The sequence below is a fragment of the Manis pentadactyla genome, chromosome 3, assembly GCF_030020395.1.
Source record: "Manis pentadactyla isolate mManPen7 chromosome 3, mManPen7.hap1, whole genome shotgun sequence".
In the NCBI taxonomy this organism is placed as follows: domain Eukaryota; kingdom Metazoa; phylum Chordata; class Mammalia; order Pholidota; family Manidae; genus Manis; species Manis pentadactyla.
In genome coordinates, this window is record NC_080021.1 from 220508493 (window position 1) to 220526015 (window position 17523).

The window sequence follows — 17523 nt, forward strand, 5'->3', positions numbered from 1 at the left end:
CACAAGCCTCAGTCCCTCCAGAATGTGCGAGGAAGATGCCCCTCCCGGCCCACACTCTGTGCCCTTTGCAGAGGGATCCCATGAGCGGCCCCAGACCACAGACGCTGGGTCCAGGGCCCAGGGTGGGAGCATCGTGGGGATGCCAGCCACGGCAGCAGCCCAGGCACCTGTGAGGAGCTCGCTGGGACACCCTGGCCATGTCGGGGGAGGGGGGCCGGTGTGAGCTCTGGGCAGTGGTCAGGGGCTGGGAAAGGCTTCCTGCTGGAGGTGCCCCCGAGCAGACTCCGAAGGTGTCCTGGGCAAAGATGGGCACCTGGAACCAGCGCTGCTGGGGCTGGCCCGTGCAGCACTAGCAGACCTCAGCCCTGCACAGGTGGGGGCTGCCGCCTCGGCCCCTCTCTGCCAACGGAGTCCCAGCGACGTAGGCAGGCCACAGGCCAGCCTGGCCGGGAGGAGGGGCGCCCCAGGAGCAGCAGCCGTGCGCCCGTCCTGGCACCCTGGTCCCCTGTGGCTCTGAGTCACATGCTCCTGGAGTTGGTGTGTAGAGAACAGAGCAGATGGTGGGCGCAGTAATTAAGGATTCCTAAAGCACATTAAATTTGGATTTAATAAGACAGTTATTGTATGGAAATTAAAGACCCCTTGATTGCTCTGAGTATTAAGGCCCAATCACCACATTAATCGCAGGGTCGGAGCACAAGCGCGTGTGGGGCGGCCCGGCTTTGCCATGCCACCCCTGGGTCATCCGCCCTGCGAGCACCTTCAGTCTCCTCGGCCTGTCCCTGTGCACCTGCCCCTGGGCTCACCGCAGCTCTGGAGGGTGAGCCCGTCACGGGCCAGCCTGGCTTGATGGGTGTCATGGAATCCTTCAGAAGCCACTCTTACGTGGTCCGTCTTGCAGGAAAGGAAAGTGAGGCGCACAGTAGGGAAGGGACTAGGCCAGGGCCACTCTGGGAGTTGGGTGCTGCTTTGTGACCAGCGGGGCTAGCGGGAAAGGAGATGCAGGGGCTGGGGGGTTCCTGCTGGGGGTACCCCAGGCTTGCTGAGGCCTCAACCTCTCCCTTCCAGCTCTGGCCTCCCCTGGCCCTAGGCCTGCCGCCAGTGGGGCTGGGGGAGCCTGGAAGGGGCGATTCTGGGAGCAGGCACAACCCTTCTCCCCCACAGGCCAGCCTGCTTCAGTCTCCGGCACCCCCACTTCTGCCCCAGCCAGGGGCTGGAAGCTGCTAAGGGCACGCTGAGCTCCTGGGGCCCCTTGGTCTCTCCTGAGACAGAGGTGGGGGGGCTCTTGGGTTCTCCCAGCCTGGAGCAGAGGAATGCCCCTCACTGCAGCTCCTGTAACTGGCAGCCACGCTGTTAATAATCCCTGTGGCCCTGGAAGTGGAGAGTCCTCACCTGCCTCAGGGGGAGCCAGGTGGCCTCTGCAGAGGCCTGGTGGGGCCAAGGGGAGGGCAGCTGGTGGGGGCGTCTGAGCTTCAGTCCTGCAGACCGCAGCATGGCTGGGGCGGGGCCGGCGAGGGGCACAGGGGCTGGGTCTTCCTGGGGCCTGCAGTTCATCTGGCTTGGGGGCTGGCCACCTGACACCTGGAGCCAGGCCTCAGGGGTGAAAGCCAACCTGCATCCCCTCTGGGAAGGGGCTGACGGCTCAGCACTTCCTCTCGCTCCTTTGTCACCCCCAAGAAAGGGTCTGTGGGCACTGGAGCCGGTCAGAAGTCAGCTACCCTTGGTGTCTGCCGAGAAGGACCCCCAGACCAGGGGCAAAATGTGGGCTGGCGCCTGCCCTGCAGCCAAGGGGGTGCCCCCCCAGCATTGGTCATCTTGGGGGGCCAGATTTATCAAGTAAAATGTGTAACACTAATTAAATTTCAATTTCACACCACCAACAAATTATTTCTTAGTATAAATTGCCCTGTGCTATTTTGGGACATACTTATACCTTTAAACAATCACTATTTCAAATTCAAATTTAGCTGGGCTCTTGTGTATTACCTGGCACCCACCCACCCACCCACGCTGGCTTCTCCTCCTGCCGTGAACCCTGGCTCTGCACCCCGTTCCACCCCTCATTCCCTGCCCTCTGGCCTCTGTCTCCACCACACCTGGCGCATGCCAGTTCCTTGGCCAGGGCCATCCTTCCCTTTGCGCCGCCACCAGCTCAGCCTGCAGGCCAGGCTCAGTGCCCCTCCCTACTGAGGGCATCCGTCCTGGGTGGGGACACAGTACCCCTTCTCGACGGCTTTCAGCACAGTTGTATGGACACTTGTATTTTGGGGTGGTGTCTTCCCACTAGCCGTGACTGCAGGATCTTGTCTTCCCCTGTCCAGCCCCAGGTTGGGCACGGCATTGCCCCGGGGGCACCCTGCCTGTCACAGCCCAGGGGTGGCCCCTCTGAGCCTGGGTCCCAGGTCGTAAAGGGGGGCTGGTGCCCGCCTGGGTCCCAGTGACAGCAGCAGAGGCCTGCCTTCTTGCTTTTCTCAGGGGACAGTAGGGACTCTAGAGTCAAAGGGGAAGTGGGAGGAGGGCCCTGCATGGGGGCCAATCCCTGACCCCCACCTGCCCCCTCGTGAAGGCTTGAGGGGTGGGAGAGGGGGCGGGCCCTGCTTCTAGCTGTACGAACAGGGGGCAGGAGTCCCCGACATACAGGGGCTCCCTGCAGCTGGGGGGGAGGAGGGCAGGGTCAGCGTGCAGCGTCCCAGGGCTGTTGGGAAGGTCAGACGGGACCAGGGGCCTGAGGGTCTGCCCTGGGGGGGTGGGGAGGGGACTGCCTGCCTATCGCCCCCCCCCTCAGTGTGGTCTCTTGGGACCCCACTCTGACCCCCTCAATGGCCAAGGTCAGCGTGTGTATAAGGCTGTTCACAGACAAACTCCTGTTGTCTGTCATTTCATTGTGCTTTTCCTAAATTAAGAAAAAAAAATGATGACAATTAACAATAGCAACAGTCCTTTCTTGAGCACTTACTGTGGGCCAGGGGGGCACCCAGGTGCTCCCCCTGAGGAAACCTCCTGGTAGTGCACCTATGCTGTAGGGCCCCTGAGCTCTCCGCAGGCAGCCCCCCACCCCTGCACGGCCTCCTCTCTCAGCGCAGGGGTTCCAGTTTCCTGCAGGTCCACAGGGATGGGAGCAGGGCGCTATCAAGGCCGGGGACGGGCCCTCTGAAGATCTGAGAACCTGTAGACCACCCCTGCGAGAGGCCTGCCCAGCGGGGGAGGCGGGAGGAAGCCCAGCCCCTGCCCCCCTTCCCTTCTCCGCCCCACCTCCCCCTGAGGAGCACTCCTGGGTCCCAGGCAGCCTGGGGGCAGCACAGCCATGTCGCCATTGGACTCACACAAGCACCTACTCGATGCCAGGAACGCTTGGGGAAACTGAGGCACCCAGGCCCCTCCCCGCCTGTGGGAGAAAAGGGCAGAGTGATGGGGCTTCCATCAAGAAATAGGGAGGTCGAGAAGGGTTTGCCCTGAATGCCTTCCCAGGCGAGGTCGGTCAGCCCACCTGAGGCAGGCCCCCTGGGGGGACGGGCAGAGAGGCCGCCCATCCCTACCGGGTGCCCACCACGCTGACTGTCCATCCGCAGAGGCAGGGGCAGGGAGGGTGGGGGCACACACAAGCGTGGCACGGGTGCCCAGGCCAGGCTGCCCGGGGAGGGGGCAGGGGCCGCCAGGCCCCCCAGCCCCTGGAGCTCAGCCCTCATCTCTCTGCCTCGCCCCCCTTCTAGCTCAGGATCTGCTTGTGGGCACTGCTCACTTCCTCTGTTTAACCAGCAAGGCCTCAACTGGGAAACTGTCGGCGGCAGAGTCTGCAAACATCCCTCCCCGCGCTGCGCCGCCTGCCAAGCGCCAGCAGCCGCCAGCCTGGCTCACGGTTCCCACAAGCTGCCCGGCCTGGCACAGGAGCTGGCCGGGGAGGGCTGCCCGGCTGCTCTCTGGGTCCCCCAGCCTTGTCCCCAATGGGGCCTCTGCAGCCCCTAAGGCCCCACAGACCCAGGAGGAATCCAGGACCCCTAAGGCTCAGAGACGCCTTAGGAGGAATCACAGCACTCTGGGGGCACAGCAGATCTGGGGGCAGCTGCGGAGTGTAGGAGGAAGCACTTGTCCGCGTGCCGTGGGGACAGGCCACTCCTGAGGTCAGCCCTGTAGAGCCCAGCTCCCTGCCTTTGAGACACCCCCTGCTGGCCCCTGCAGACTAATCAAGGCCCCAAGCACCTGCGCTTCCCTGGGGGCTCCCCTTCCTTCCCACAGACCCTGCCACTGACACAGCTCTAGCTGGCAGGCCCTTCTTGGCACAGTGGGCCTTCCGCCTCCCCCAGCCCTTTGGGCAGAATGTCAGGGCAGCAGGGCTGGGGGCTGTGAGGGGCTGGCTCAGCCACACCCCAGCCAGACGCTCCCCTGCAGACCCCGGCTCTGTGGGTGGGGCTGCCCCTGAGTTCCCCCGTTATCCCGGCTGCTCCCAGACCCCCAGAAGTCCCGTGGTAGCCCTCACGGGACTGGCTCAGCCCCCAGGACCCGGTCACAGTCTAAAGTTACTAATCGCGCTGCCTCATGGCCTCCGAAGTCAGCCTGTGGGTTCTGATTACTCTCTGAGAGCAAGTTGTTCTCTGGGCAATAAAAATCAATCTGCTCAAGGCAGGGGCTGGGCTACCTCGTCCTGCAGGGGGAAGCCGGGCAGCCTAGGCCTGCTTCCCTTGCAGACATCCCGGGGCTCGGAGGACTTCCTCACCTCCCTCTGGAGCTGCAGGCAGAGGGGAGGGCAGGGCGCCGGCCGGCAGCCTGGACTCTTGCTTGTCTCTGGCTGGTGGGGGGTTGTGAGAGCAAGTGGGCGACTCCTAGGGCACTGCATGCACAGGCGGACCGTGGCTACTGAAGGCGGCCCTCCTGGGCTGGGGGAGGGACTGCAGTGGGGGTCTTTGGGCTGGGCTTAGTCTTGAGCCCCACCCGTGCCTCACTTTCTCCACCGTCGTGAGGGGTGATGCTCCCCTGCCCCACTCCACCCCCTGGGGATGAGGGTCAGATCAAGGCCGCGCCAGTGGTGCACAGATCCAGCACTGTGTCAGCCCACCCCTGGGAAATCCTAGCCCTGGCGGACGCTGCCGCATTCCCAGCCACTGCCGGGCACTCTGGGGCTAGGGTCACCTTGCCTGGCCCTGCGGTCCCTCCCCAGTGGTGTTCCAGGAACCCTGGCATGTGAGCCTGGGCCCTGTGGAGCGGCCCCTGAGGGCCCAGGGACTTGCGTGGCCCTGAGGCCCAAGCCTGGGTTCGTCCTGCACGGGGGCTGTTGCAAAGCTCCCACCCTCCTCTCCCAGCCCTGTGGGGGCATGCTTGCTCTGTCTTGCTGCCGTGGGTCAGGGATAGCGAGTCCCAGAGGGGCTGCTCAGGGCACTCGGGTCCTGGGGGAGACGGGCTGACCCCACCTGGGTGAGAATGCTCTGCCCCCAACCTCCCAGGCCAGAGGGTGGGGCTGCTGTTGTGGAGGTGGCCTAAGGGTCATGTCCTGCTGTCCACTCAGGCTCCAAGGGGCACCTGAATGGAGGAGGGGACCCTCAGGCTGTCTGTGGCCTCAACAGTGAGGCGGGCAGAGGCTGCTCCAAGCCTCCTTTCTCCCTGGTGGCCACAGATGGAGCTGCCCAGGCCTGCGGGGGTCTGAGCCCAGGGTCACCCCACAGCAGCCAAGTGTCCTAGTGGCCTGTCCCTGCGGATATGGCCCCGGAGAGGACCAAACCATCTTCCTTCCAGCACTTGAAAACCTAGGCTGAAACATGCATAAAGGACATTTTCTAGGGAGAGAATGTGGGAAACTGAGCGCCCAAAGGGACTGGGCCCAGTGCTGCCTTCCTGTGGGGTCCTGTGCAGGGTCCCGGGAAGGCTGCCCTCCTCCCAGGGGTGGCTCGCTGCCCAGGAGTGAGCAGCGATGCCCAGGCTTACACAGTGAGCCATCACCGAGATCGGCAGGGCAGGTACCGGAGCTGGGGGGCCGCACAGCCTCCTGGGACAGCATGTCCAGCAGTTCAATAGACACAGAAGGGTCCTGGGGCTCAGTCTGGGGTGGGGTCAGAGGTCAGAGCTGTCTGGAACCAGGGCTGGAGGTCAGAGTTGGGGCTGGGGCCTGTGACCGGGAGCTGTGAGCGCCGGCCGGCTCCAGGCCCGGGGCCCTGCTTGGCTGATGTCTGCCACATGTCCCCGCTGGTCCCCCGGGGTGGCAATTCCAGTGCTGTCTCCCAGCACCCCACTTTTCCGGGGAGGACTCAGAAGTCAGGGGGCTGAGCTCAAGGTCACAGCAGGTAGACCTGGCTCTGTTCTGGTGGGTCTGACCCCAAAGGCAGCACCCACTTCTGGGGCCTCTCCCACTGTTCCTGCTGCTGGCATGGCCGCAGCAGCTCCGGGGCCGGAGGTGGGGCCGCCCCAGGACTTTCCCCGCACTGGCCACCCCCTGCCGCAGTGGTCTGGGACATCATGGCAGCATCTCTTGGCCAGCTTTCAAAGAAGGGTCTTAGCCAGCCACACACACCCCTGGTGGCATCTCAGACCCCGACACCTAGCAGGGAGGCACAGGCCCTGAAGGCTGGCCCAAGGACTGGGGAGAGGACAGCCGCAGGCTCGTGGCCTGGGCTTGGGGACGGGCCTGCTCCTGTCCCAGCTTCATGGGCCTTTGGGCAAGTCCTCCGGGCCTGGGAGACAGCGACGCCCGGTTCCCTTGGCGAGCCCGTCCTTTGCAAGAGGACTCGCCGAGCCCCGCTGAAGCACCTGTGGCCAGGCGGTGGTGAGGTGGGCCTGAGCCCCCACTCCTCCAGCCCACCCGGGCCTCTCAGCCACCACTGGGAGCTGTGGACACCGAGCATGGGGACGCCAACCCCAGGCGAGGAGACAGCCCACTGTGGGCCAGCCCTTTGCCGCTCACGGCTCCTGCACTTTCTGCCTGGAGGTGAGTCCGCAGCACCTCGGCACTGCGTAGGGCCCTCTCTTCCTCCAGGTCCTGCTGCCCAGGGTGGTGTCCTGTCCATTAGGATGGGCTCAGGAGTAGGGGGTGTCCACCCAGGACCTCCTCTCTGAGGCAGGTGGTGAGGGCGGAGCAGGCTGCTGGGGCAGTGGCCCCTACATCTTGCCCTGGGCCTCCACCAACGAGACCTAGTTGGATCTGAGGCCAGTCTGCAAAGCCTCGTACCTATAACTTTAAATTAAAAAGACACGCGCTGTTTATGGGCCCTCCTTGCAGCGCGGCGCGGCAGCCCCATAAAGATCACAGTATAGTACAAGCCATTATGCGCCGAGTTTACTATATGTACATTTCTAAATGGCTCGGCAAACGGCGGCCTACTTATGGGCAGGGAAGGGGAACTGGTTCATTTGGGGTAACAAATGACCCTTGATTTGATTTTAAATGCAATGACAGCCAAATTTATTTCCTATTTAATCACTTCCCTGTGCTGCTGAGCACAGTGATATTAAACCCCGCAAAGCAGAGCGGACTCCGGAACCAGCTGAAGGAGGCAGGCGAACAGATCATGTTTATAGGGCGGAGGGCGCTCGTGCAGCGGAGCACATAACCAGAATGGGTGTTTTTGTCATTTATACAGTAGCTTATATCATTATTTCTTCCTGCTTCCAATTTTTCAGTAATAAAAATATGGGCCGAGTGATTCTCTTTGCATTACAGATAAACCATCGTGATTCCTTATTAAATATTTTCATTAATCTGAAGCAGTACACAGCACTGGTGCCCATGAATCAGGCAGCGCCGTCTCTCTGCCTCGGCTGCCTCTCCACAAGGCGGCCTCTTTGCAGGCGTGCGGTCCGGAGAGGAAGGCCGTGCTCATCGCCAGGCTCCCTTCCTTCCTGCTTCACAGCCACATGTGCTCGGTAGATGTGGCGCTCACAGAATATTTGTTCTTCAAAATCCAATTGGTTTGGGTAACCGCTCCGCGGTCCCCAGTTTTGTGTTCTGTTTAATTAGTAATTACTACTCTGGTATCTGGCTCACAGGTGCCAGCTGGGACATGAGCCCCTTGAGGTCCACGCTGGGGGCTGAGAAGGAGCCAGGGGTCTTGGGGGCTCCTGGAGAAGTGCAGGCCTGGGCAGCCCCCAGCAGGTCCAGGAGACACCCCAGAGGCCACCTGGGCGTGGAGTGAGTAATTGGCTGTCAACTTGGGGGGTCCTAGTCTAGGGGGTGGGGACAGCCAGGATGGGGGGCCAGGAGGACAGTGCTCCTTCCTGGGTGGCCTGGTGGGAGCCTGCCCATCCTCTTGCCATGGTGGGGGACACACGGACAACAGGAGACAGGCTGGGATCAGCAGCCCCTTCCAAGGACCCATCCCCGAGCTGGAGGGTCACCCCCCTGGAGGCTGTAGGAGGTGGGGTTCTCCTGCCACCAAGCACAAGAGAGTGGGGAGGGCCCCTGGCTGCCAGCCGTGCCCGTGTCCTCCCTGCACCCCTCCCAACTCAACTGCTGCTATGGAGAGTGGCCCACACGACCTCAGGCTGCACAGACTCTTATGGGGGCAGAGTGGGGGGCCCCTCCTGGGGGTCCTGGGGGGGTCTGCTCTTGGATGGGGTGCAGATCTCAGCCTTCCCCAGCTCAGGGGTTGCCTGTGAGGAGTTGGCAGCTGGGCCAGGGACTCTGGGGGCTCCAGGGGCTCCTGGGCTGTTAGGGGGACTCAGGTGGCTCTGTCATGGGAAAGTTGCACGCACTCGGGCTGGGTTGGTGCTGTGTCCGTGATGCCTTGTGGCACCCCATGATGCTGAGGTGCAGCTGCAGCCATTCCTGTGCGGGCCACCCCAGCCCCTCGCCCCCCGTGCCACCCTGTGAATGACAAGGCCTCTTGGCAGGCTGGGGCTGGAGGCTCTCTGATCCCTCCCTGCAGAGGTTGGGCACCCCTGACCTGACACCCAGGGCCCATGTGAGGCTTGGGTCAGGTCCCAGCTCTGCCAGTCGCAGCCCCTCCCTGTGTCCTTAGGGCCCACCTCTGGCCTGGCAGGGCTGATGGGATCCTGATGGGGGATTTCCCTGAGGCCCTGGAAGGACCCGCGGGTCCACCTTTGCCAGGGAATGCTGGAAGAGCAGGCTGGGAGCTTCACGGAGGAGCTGCTCTGGGAAAGGTCCGTGCCCAGTGTGAGCCAGGCCAGGAAGGGACAAGCTGGGGGGGCAGGATGGGGTGAGCCTGGAGGAGGCCGGGGCTGGTGCACATGGAATTTGGAGCCGGTGTGACCACCCAGTGCAGCTGCCTGCAGGGCCCTGTGTGGAGAAAACAGCTATGCACAAGCGTGGCACCTGGGGATGGCCACACACATGGGCACCAGTGCTGCACATGCCAAGTGACTGGTGCCCCAGCACAATCTGCCAGGTGGTGATGGGGCCCGAGGCCTGGCCTGGCCCAGATGGGGGTGACAGGAGCAACGCCCAGCCCAGCCCGGAGGTCAGCAGCAGTCGGCCTGAGTCCTGTGGGTTCCTGGCACCCCGCTGCAGGTGGGATCCCTGTTCTTCACTTACAGGCTGGCCAGAGCATCCTTGGGTCCTGGGCTGCAGACAGCGGGTCTGGGGGTAGGCTGTGCCCCAGAACCCAGCTGCTCTGCTCAAACTGCCCATGCAAAGCAGGGAGGGCAGACAGGCCAGTGGACGGGCACCGAGGGAACGCTGTGTTCCCACCGCCTCCTCAGAGGAGCCCCAATCTGAATGCAAGTGTGTGTGCTCAGCATCCAGAGAGCCAGCCTGGGGGAGGGGAGAGAGAGAGGCGTGGGGACGGGGAGGGGAGGAGGGGGTTGGGGGGAGAGGAGTGGGGCGAAGGGGAGGAGAGGGGAGAGAGGGGGAAAGGGGGAGGGGACAGGAGGGGGTGCCATGGGACTCCCAGTGGCCACTCCCACCTGAGCCCCTCCGTGCACTCTCAGGGGAGGTGGGACTGTCAGCACCACGGGATTGGATGACTAAGGTGGGGCCTCTTAGAATCCTGCCCCCTCCCTGAAAGTTCTGGTTTTGCTATAGGAAGAGTGGGCTGGGTAAGGGTGGGAGGCAGAGCTCCCCAGGGCAAGCAGTCACGGCTCCCTTCATGCCTCAGTCTCCCCATCTCTGAGCAGCCTAGCCCCGCAGAGTGGGTGTGGTGCCCAGCCTGGCCCCTTTGTGGGGCAGAGGTGCCTGGGCAGGTGTCTTGACTCCACCCCCCAGGGGCCGCCCACAAACAAGATGGAACTGAGCTCCCCCAGCTACCAGGGGCTGGGGCAGGGGTGGGGGGGCAGGCCCCTAGGCTGCCAGCAGGGGGAGACGGCGGCGGGGTGCCAGGCAGCCCTGGGTTGGGATAGGCCAGGCCTGCACTGGGCCTGCTGGTTCCTGAGGCTTGTTTACAGCTGGTGTCCTGGTTATGCTCCAGGCGCTGCCTGGCCCAGGGGGAGGAGGGACCTGTGAGGCCCTGGCACCCTCACCCCTTGGCAGCCTGAGGCAGCTAGCCTCCCCATCCCCACTGGGGCCTGGTCCCTGGGCTGGGCTGAGCCCCAGGACCTGGTGGGGGGTCCGGGCTGAGCCTTGCCAATCATCCGGTACCCTGAGCCTGTCTCCTGGAGGCCCTCGAGGAATGCACTTCGAGGCAGCTGTGTAGCCCCTGTGACCACCCTCCCGTGGCACCATGGGGAGCAGGCTGCCCCCCCACCTGCACATCCTCCATCAAGGCTGTCCTGACCCTGTCCTGGCCCTGCCTGGAGCTTCTTTCTCTGCATCTCCCCAGTCCATCTCCCTTCCCGTTGGAGAGCTAGGAGATGGGGCTGGACATGCCCAGTGGAGGGAGAGGCCAAGTCCCAAGGGCACAGGGCCGTCCATGCTGACCTTGGACAGCCCAGCCACTGGCTGGAGAGGTGTGTGGAGGGGGCACTCCTTCTTGGTCACTTCTTCCCCAGCCCCACGAGACCCGGCCCCTGCCCCATGGCCGCCCTGCACGCTGACCCCTGCACTCGCCTGCATGGGCAGGGCCCAGCCCATTCCCATTGGGTGGGGCCCAGGACAGGGCAGTGCGGGGCCAGGCCCAGAGAACAGCCTGACTCCCCAGCCTGCAGCCAGTGGGTGGGGTCTGGCTGCCTCCAAACGCCTGCCAGTCCAACGTTGCTCCAGCTGCGCTTTCTGCCGCCCTGCTCTGGGCACCTCTGACTTGTGGGGCTGCAATTCACTGGTTGAGGGCCAGGGGCAAAGCTTGAGGTCAGAGTGCCTTCAGTGGAGCCCCTGGGCAAGTTCGTTCCCCTCTCACGCCCCGTGTCATGAGGGTCCCCCACCCTTTCCTCCAGCCATCCTCAACTGTGCAGCCCCCACCCAGGTTGGGTGCCAGGAGTCACCCCAAAGGCCCTGGAGCAGGACCATGGCTGGCAGCCTGGGCCTTCTTTCGGTTTTTACACTGTGAGATGTTCCATCCTTCGTGAATGCACCCTCCCCCTCCTTCTCATGGGATCCTCCCACAGGCTGTCGGAGCGGCAGGGCCCGGCTGCATTTCTGGTTTACAGATGAACCGACAGAGTCCAGGTGGAGAGAACAGGTGCCTAGCAGGGCTGGGCCTCTGCAGCCTCCTGTCCAGGTCTCTCTGGCAGAGGTGGCCCCGGTGGAGGGCTGACCCCTGCAGGGCCACCCTAGAGGGTAAGTCCACCTCTTGGGAGACCCAACACTAGGCCTGCCCTCGAGTTCTCACCTGGGGTCCCGGAGCCCGGGACCCCAAGCACAGCCTGAGGACTGAATGTCTGCCTCGGCCGAGGTGGCAAAGGCCCGCTGTCCAGACCTGGACTGGGGGCAGGGGAGGGGGCATGCATGGACACTTTTGGGCCCTTCAGGGCACTGCAGGTCAGTTGAATCAGAAACACGTAGTCAGGTGACACACGGTTGAATTCCCATCTCTCGGGAAACAGCCTGTGATGTGGCAGCACGCTCCGGGCCCCAAGACCAGGCTGCAGTGGAGGCAGAGGTGAGTTTGAGGTACACCAGGCAGCCTCAGATGCCGGGCGCATGGCGTTCTCCTCCCAGGTGGGGAGTCAGACACAGTTTTGGGAATAGTGGGTTGAAGCAAGATAGCAGCCAAGGGCCGAAAAGTCCAGAGGTAAGTTGGACCTTGGCCTTGACCTGCAGGGCACAGGTAGAGCCTGAGCCAGGCCCCACAGAGGACAACACGGGCTGCGGCCAGGAACAGCCCAGCACAGACTGCTCCCTGCCACCCCAATGGGCAACTTTTGATGGAGACCCACAAGGAATCTCCCACTGGTTCTGCCTGGCCGCCTGCCATGTACTGGACCAAGAAGACACAAGGGCTGACTGTGGGGCGGGTCCTGGGACAGAGGAGGACCTGGGAGAAAAAGAAGGAAATCTGGTAAAGTGTGAACTCTGATTCACTAGAAACTATGTTCCTGACGGTTGCCAGGCAGCTCCTGGGTGAGGACTGACCAGACTGGATGCCTGGACCGGAGTGTGTGCCGGCCCCTCCAGCCCAGGCCCCAGCCCACTTTGCAGGGTGCATGGCCGGGTCCCTGTTCCCCACCCTCCCTGGGGCCCGGGGCCCTGTCCCACTTCTATCTCTGCACCTGGGCCCCCACTGTGTGCCGGACCAGCTGGATGGGCAGGACACTGACTCCTGCCCCAGAGGGGGGAGCCTCGTGTAGGACACGTGGATGTGAGGGAGACGTCAGGCAGACAGAGGGATGAGTGGCCAGGCGCTGGGGGAGGGCATTCAGAGGAAGTGTGGCGGGAATGACCACATTTTAACCCATCATAATGTGGACAGTTTTGTTATGAAGAACACCAGAAAGCCATTAATGTAAATCATGAAATATTCAGCAAGGAAGTCACTTAAATGTCTTATGTTCCCAGAAACAGTGCGAATGCTTCCTGCCTTGGGGGTACCCAAACATCAGCTCTTCTGTGCCTCTTCCGAGGCTCTTATCTCAGAGCTGGGAAGCGTTAGGTCACTGCTGCAGACGCCAGCCTGGAGCGGGTGGGGGATGACTGACCTGAGAGGCCGGCGTGGAGTCCCGGCTCCAGCCCCCATGGGGGCCCAGCTCCTGGGTCCCGACATGCTGTCCTCAGAGGACGGCTGGTCAAGAAGGGGCTGCTCCCACTGGCGGCCTCTGGGGGCCTGGCCTGCGCCTCGGCCGCCCTGCTCACCCGAGCTGCCCTCTGCGCGACAGGCCTGCTTCCGCAGGAGCCCTGCCTTCCGCGAGGCTGACAGTAAAAAGAGCTGCTGTGCCTCGCGTAGGCACTTGGCGGGCTCCTCACAGCCGCACTTGCCCCCTCCCTCCTGGCAGCAGTCTGAGAGCATTCGCTGGTGGGTGTCGAGAAGACCTGGACCCAGACCGGGTGGCTCCACAATCCTGCGCTCGACACCCTCCTGACTGCGCACAGCTCCAGGGCGGGAGGGGTGCTGGGCCTTTCTGGGGCGGCCTGCCCCTCGCTCTGGGGGACGTCCTGGAGCCTTGTGCCTCGGCTCCGCCGGCCTGGCTGGACACTCCTGCCTGAGGCTTGCCCGTGAGGGCTGGCCCAGCCACGAAAGGCCCTCAGGTGCCTGGGCCCCATCCTGCCCTGCCCCCCAGACCTTGGGAACGCTTTGCCCGTCTCCAGGCCTTTTGACCCCACCCAGGGTCCCTGGGTGCCCATCCAGGCTCTGCAGAGGGCAGGAAGGGTGCAGGTGAGGCTGGCTCAGGAGGAGGGAGGGTCTGGCTTCCTGTGCGTGCCTGGCCTGAGGCCTTCTTACCCCTTGGGCGCGGCCCCCAGTCCCCGGGAGCTCGTTCTGGTCACAGGGAGCCACGGGGGTGTGTTACTGGCACTTAGTGCCTGGCAGCTGGGACTCTGAATGTCACTCGTGTGTGTGCCAGCTCTGCCCCCCAGCACCTCCCCACCATGGGGCCCATGCGTCCCTTTGAAAAATCACCGCAAATTCCACAAATGCCATTTCAGCAGAGAGCACACAGTCTTCTGGAAACGAAGTGGGGCTCCAGGAGTCCCCGGCCACTCAGATGCTCTGTGACGGTGAAAGGCGTCCGATTACGATTACAGTAAAGCTCTCGGGCCCTGACTCAGTAGTTCTCTCCTGGGTCATCGATGCCGCGTGTGCCCAGCGCTGTCCCGACCGGCCAGCTCCCCTAGCGGAGTGGCCAGCCCCGCAGAGGACTCGGTCAGTCCCGCCCCGGGCCTGCGCGGAGGGCGGCGGCTGCCGGCAGAGGGCGCTGCGGGGCCCCGCAGGTCGGAACCCCGTTTCCGGACCTGTCACTGTGCTGGAAAGCGGCGTGAGAACCCAGTGTGCGGGGCTCCCTGCGAGGAGCACTTGTAAGGGGCCATTTTCCCCCGGATGACCTAGGCCCCGGGCCCCCCGTATGCGTTTGTCCACACACGCACACGCACGCGTTCAAAGCAAACCGAGGCTTGGCTACGGGCCCTGTATTGGCCTGGGGTCGAGGAGGGAGGGACACACGGAGACCAGACCTCGGATCCCGTAGGTCCTGAGAGGTCCCCAGACTCAAGCCTGGTGGGGGCTGCCAGGGTGGGCTTTGCCGCCGAGGGGCCTGACTTGAGTCTTAGGGTCCAGGGTGGGAAGCGCTGGCTGGGCAGGTGCAGAGAGATGGCCCAGGGTGGTGAGAGGTCTGGGAGCGCAGCGGGACTGGAGGTGTCGTCCAGTCTGTGGGGGGTCACGGTGACGGGCCCCGTTGATGCGATGGCACCACCTGTCGGGAGAGGCCAGGGTCAGAGGAGGGTCCTTCCCGCCCCTCACTGCCAGTCTTAGAAGAGAAGCCGCTATGGAAGGGAGCAGCTATGACCTCTGATTTCTACTTAAATGTGTAGGTAGCGAATCGCTGCTGTTGACTGGGCACTTGGGAGTCTGTCGTAATTGCATCAAGTGACAGAAATCACCCCGGGCAGATGCTCCCGGGGAAGCCGCTGGTCGGTGCGGTTCCTCTGTCTGCTCGGGAACAGAAGATCTGAACTTCAGGCCGGCGTGTCGTGTCCCTCCAGGCCTGGGGCGGCAGAGCCGGCATAAGAACTGGGTCTGCACTGGGTACGCCCGGGTCAATCCCGGCTTGAGACTCCCATTTCACACACCAGGAAACTGAGGCTCAAATCCAAGTACCTTGCCCAAGATCACACAGCCTCCTGTCTGACTCCGTGGCTCGGCGTCCCACCGTCCACCTGGCTCACCAGCGGTGACACTCTTGTGTTGTGGCGACTGCACAGGCAAGGACCGAGGGGAGGACCCGCTTAGAAACTGGAAGGTGCCGAGGGGAGGGATGGGGAGGGGAGGTGTCACACTGACCTTGACGTTGCCCGGGCGACTGTGTGTCTGGAGCCAGGGGCAGGAAGGCCTGGCACCCCTCACTCCACCCCCGACAGGACCGGGAACTGTCTGGCTGACTAGGCCACTGCCATTTCATTATGTGAAGGCCTGAGAATTACTATTCATGACAGCAAACTTAAAAATGAATTAATAAGTCTGTCCTTTTAAAAAGCAAATTGCGATGCCAGAATATTCATGAGCCGTGACTTCCCGGGAAATGCAGCCGCAGGGAGATTATCATTCAGTTAAGTCAGCAGCAGAGGAATTTAGGGAAATGCACTTGTCACTCTGAGGAAATGGGTGATTAATACTTTCCTGTTTGTGGGACCCTTAATGGGCGCATTTCAAATGTAATAATTAATTAACCTTGGGACCACTCGCGTTTCCCAGGCTCCCAAGGCTAGGCTCCTCAAGGGCAGGGTGGGGCCAGCTCCCGGTCCCCCTCCGGACGCTGCCGAGCTCAGAGCCGACCTCCGTGGGGGCCCAGTGGACAGGCTGGGCCGGCGGCGGCGAGGCGGCGGCTCTGGCCTTGGGACACCGCCCCGCACTAGCGAGTGTCTGACGCTCCGCTGGGGGCTGAGTAGGGCCCCCAGACTCACGTCCGCCGGACCCTCAGAGTGACCTCACTTGGCATAGGGTCTAGCGGACGACAATAGATAAGGATCATCTACTGACAGCCAGGTGAGCTCTTCCTGGGCTGCAGCGCGCCCACATCCAGGGAACGTGCCCTGTGAGGAAGGGGACACAGACACAGAGGAGGGAGATTTGGGACCCGGGGTGAGGACCAAGTGAAAGCGGGGCAGTGACCGGAGCCACACGCCTCCAAGCCCACGGAGGATTTCTGGCCACACCCGGAGCTGGGGAGGCCCGAGCAGACTGTCCTCCCGGCCTGCAGGGGAAGCAGCCCCGCCCGCACCGGCTCTCAGACCCGTGGCCTCTGGCTTGGAGACTGGACTCCTACTGTTTGACGCGCGCTAGTTCGGGAGGCTTTGCGGTGGCTGCCCAGGACACGCCTCCCTTCGTGAGGGTTGGGAGGTAGTGGTGCAGGGCAGCCTGGGGCAGCCAGGGGCAAGGGTGGGGCTGCGTACCGAGAACTGGGAGCCCCCGAGCAGGGCAGGGGGCAGGGTGCTGGCTTTTGCCACATGCAGACTAGGTGCCCAGAGGCTGCCACCTCCTGTCTCTGGGACCGGGGCTCCCACGGCAGGGGGATGAGCAGAGCCGGGCCTTTCAGACAGGGTCCCCCAGGGCAGCCACAGGGGGCGGTTCCTCCTGCTGCAGTGCCTCCGTTTCCCCGCCCTTGGGGGCTGGAGGGCTTAGTCGTCCTTTGAGCGGGATTCCGTTATCCTTCCTGGGGGTGGTGATGCGGGCGCAGCCGCCGTACCTTCAAAGTGCGGTCCTCCCAGGATCCCAGCAGGGCCGGGAGCGGGAGGGTGGGGTTCCCTGCCTGCTCACCCCCGCCTGAGCTCCCGCCCGCCCCCCCAGACCACGGCTCGTCCCTGCCCTCTAGTGGCCGCCCGGAGGCACTGCGAGGCGGCGACTGTCACAGGGCTTGGGGCCCAGAGGGTGGGCGCCCTGGGGGCTGGGGGTGCCTGGGCTGACACCCCTTGGGCCAGACTTAAACCCCCTTTGCTGGGAGACCCGCCCCAGCCCCCTGGCCCAGCTAGTGCCTGATCGGGGCCCAAGGGCTGAGTCCAGCCGGCGGGGCTGGGACACCGTGAAGGGAGCTCGCTCCTTCCCTCGGCTGCCACCGCCCAGGGCAGCCTGGGCCCTTCTGGAGGACGGCCAGTGCCCGGGCAGAGGCCGGGGCCGGGGCGGGCCTTGCCCACGCACACCAGCCTCTGCGGCGGGGCTCCGCCTACCCTTCCCTGACGCGGGGCTGGGGCGCCGCCTGCCGTGCTGCACTGACCGGTCTTTCTTCGTGAGAGCGACAGCGCCTGTGAGCACCTCCCAGAGCGGGTGGCGGTGTGGGCTGTCTCCCCACTTCACTCCTGCCGCAGCCCCAGGACCGAAAGCAGCACCCAGCGCACAGCTGGTGCTGAACGAACATATGCTGGACCTCGAGGCGGGTGGCCAGGCCGGTTCCCGGGCAGCAGGGGCTCAGACGAGTGGGGTGCATGACGTGCTTCAGGGCCCAGCACCTGCGGGATCGGGGGAGGCAGCGGGGAGCCCAGTAGGCCCGCCTCCAGCCCACCCTCAGAGGGCGCGGCCTGTGGCCTGCGAGGCCCCTGCGAGGAGGAGCGGCTGACCACTCCCAGAGCTGCGC

General features: G+C 63.8%; 1 long non-coding RNA gene across 2 annotated transcripts; it reads right to left on the bottom strand.

The window, feature by feature from the left end:
• Positions 1–14348: 14348 nt before the first annotated feature.
• Positions 14349–15941, bottom strand: LOC130683069 (uncharacterized). Of its 2 annotated transcripts, XR_008996713.1 has the most exons (4): positions 15240–15941; positions 15057–15152; positions 14746–14943; positions 14349–14652 (listed from the first exon to the last, which is right to left on the bottom strand). It is a non-coding gene; the product is annotated as an uncharacterized LOC130683069 (long non-coding RNA). The 2 variants fall into 2 exon arrangements; XR_008996712.1 differs by lacking the exon at positions 14746–14943.
• Positions 15942–17523: the final 1582 nt, after the last annotated feature.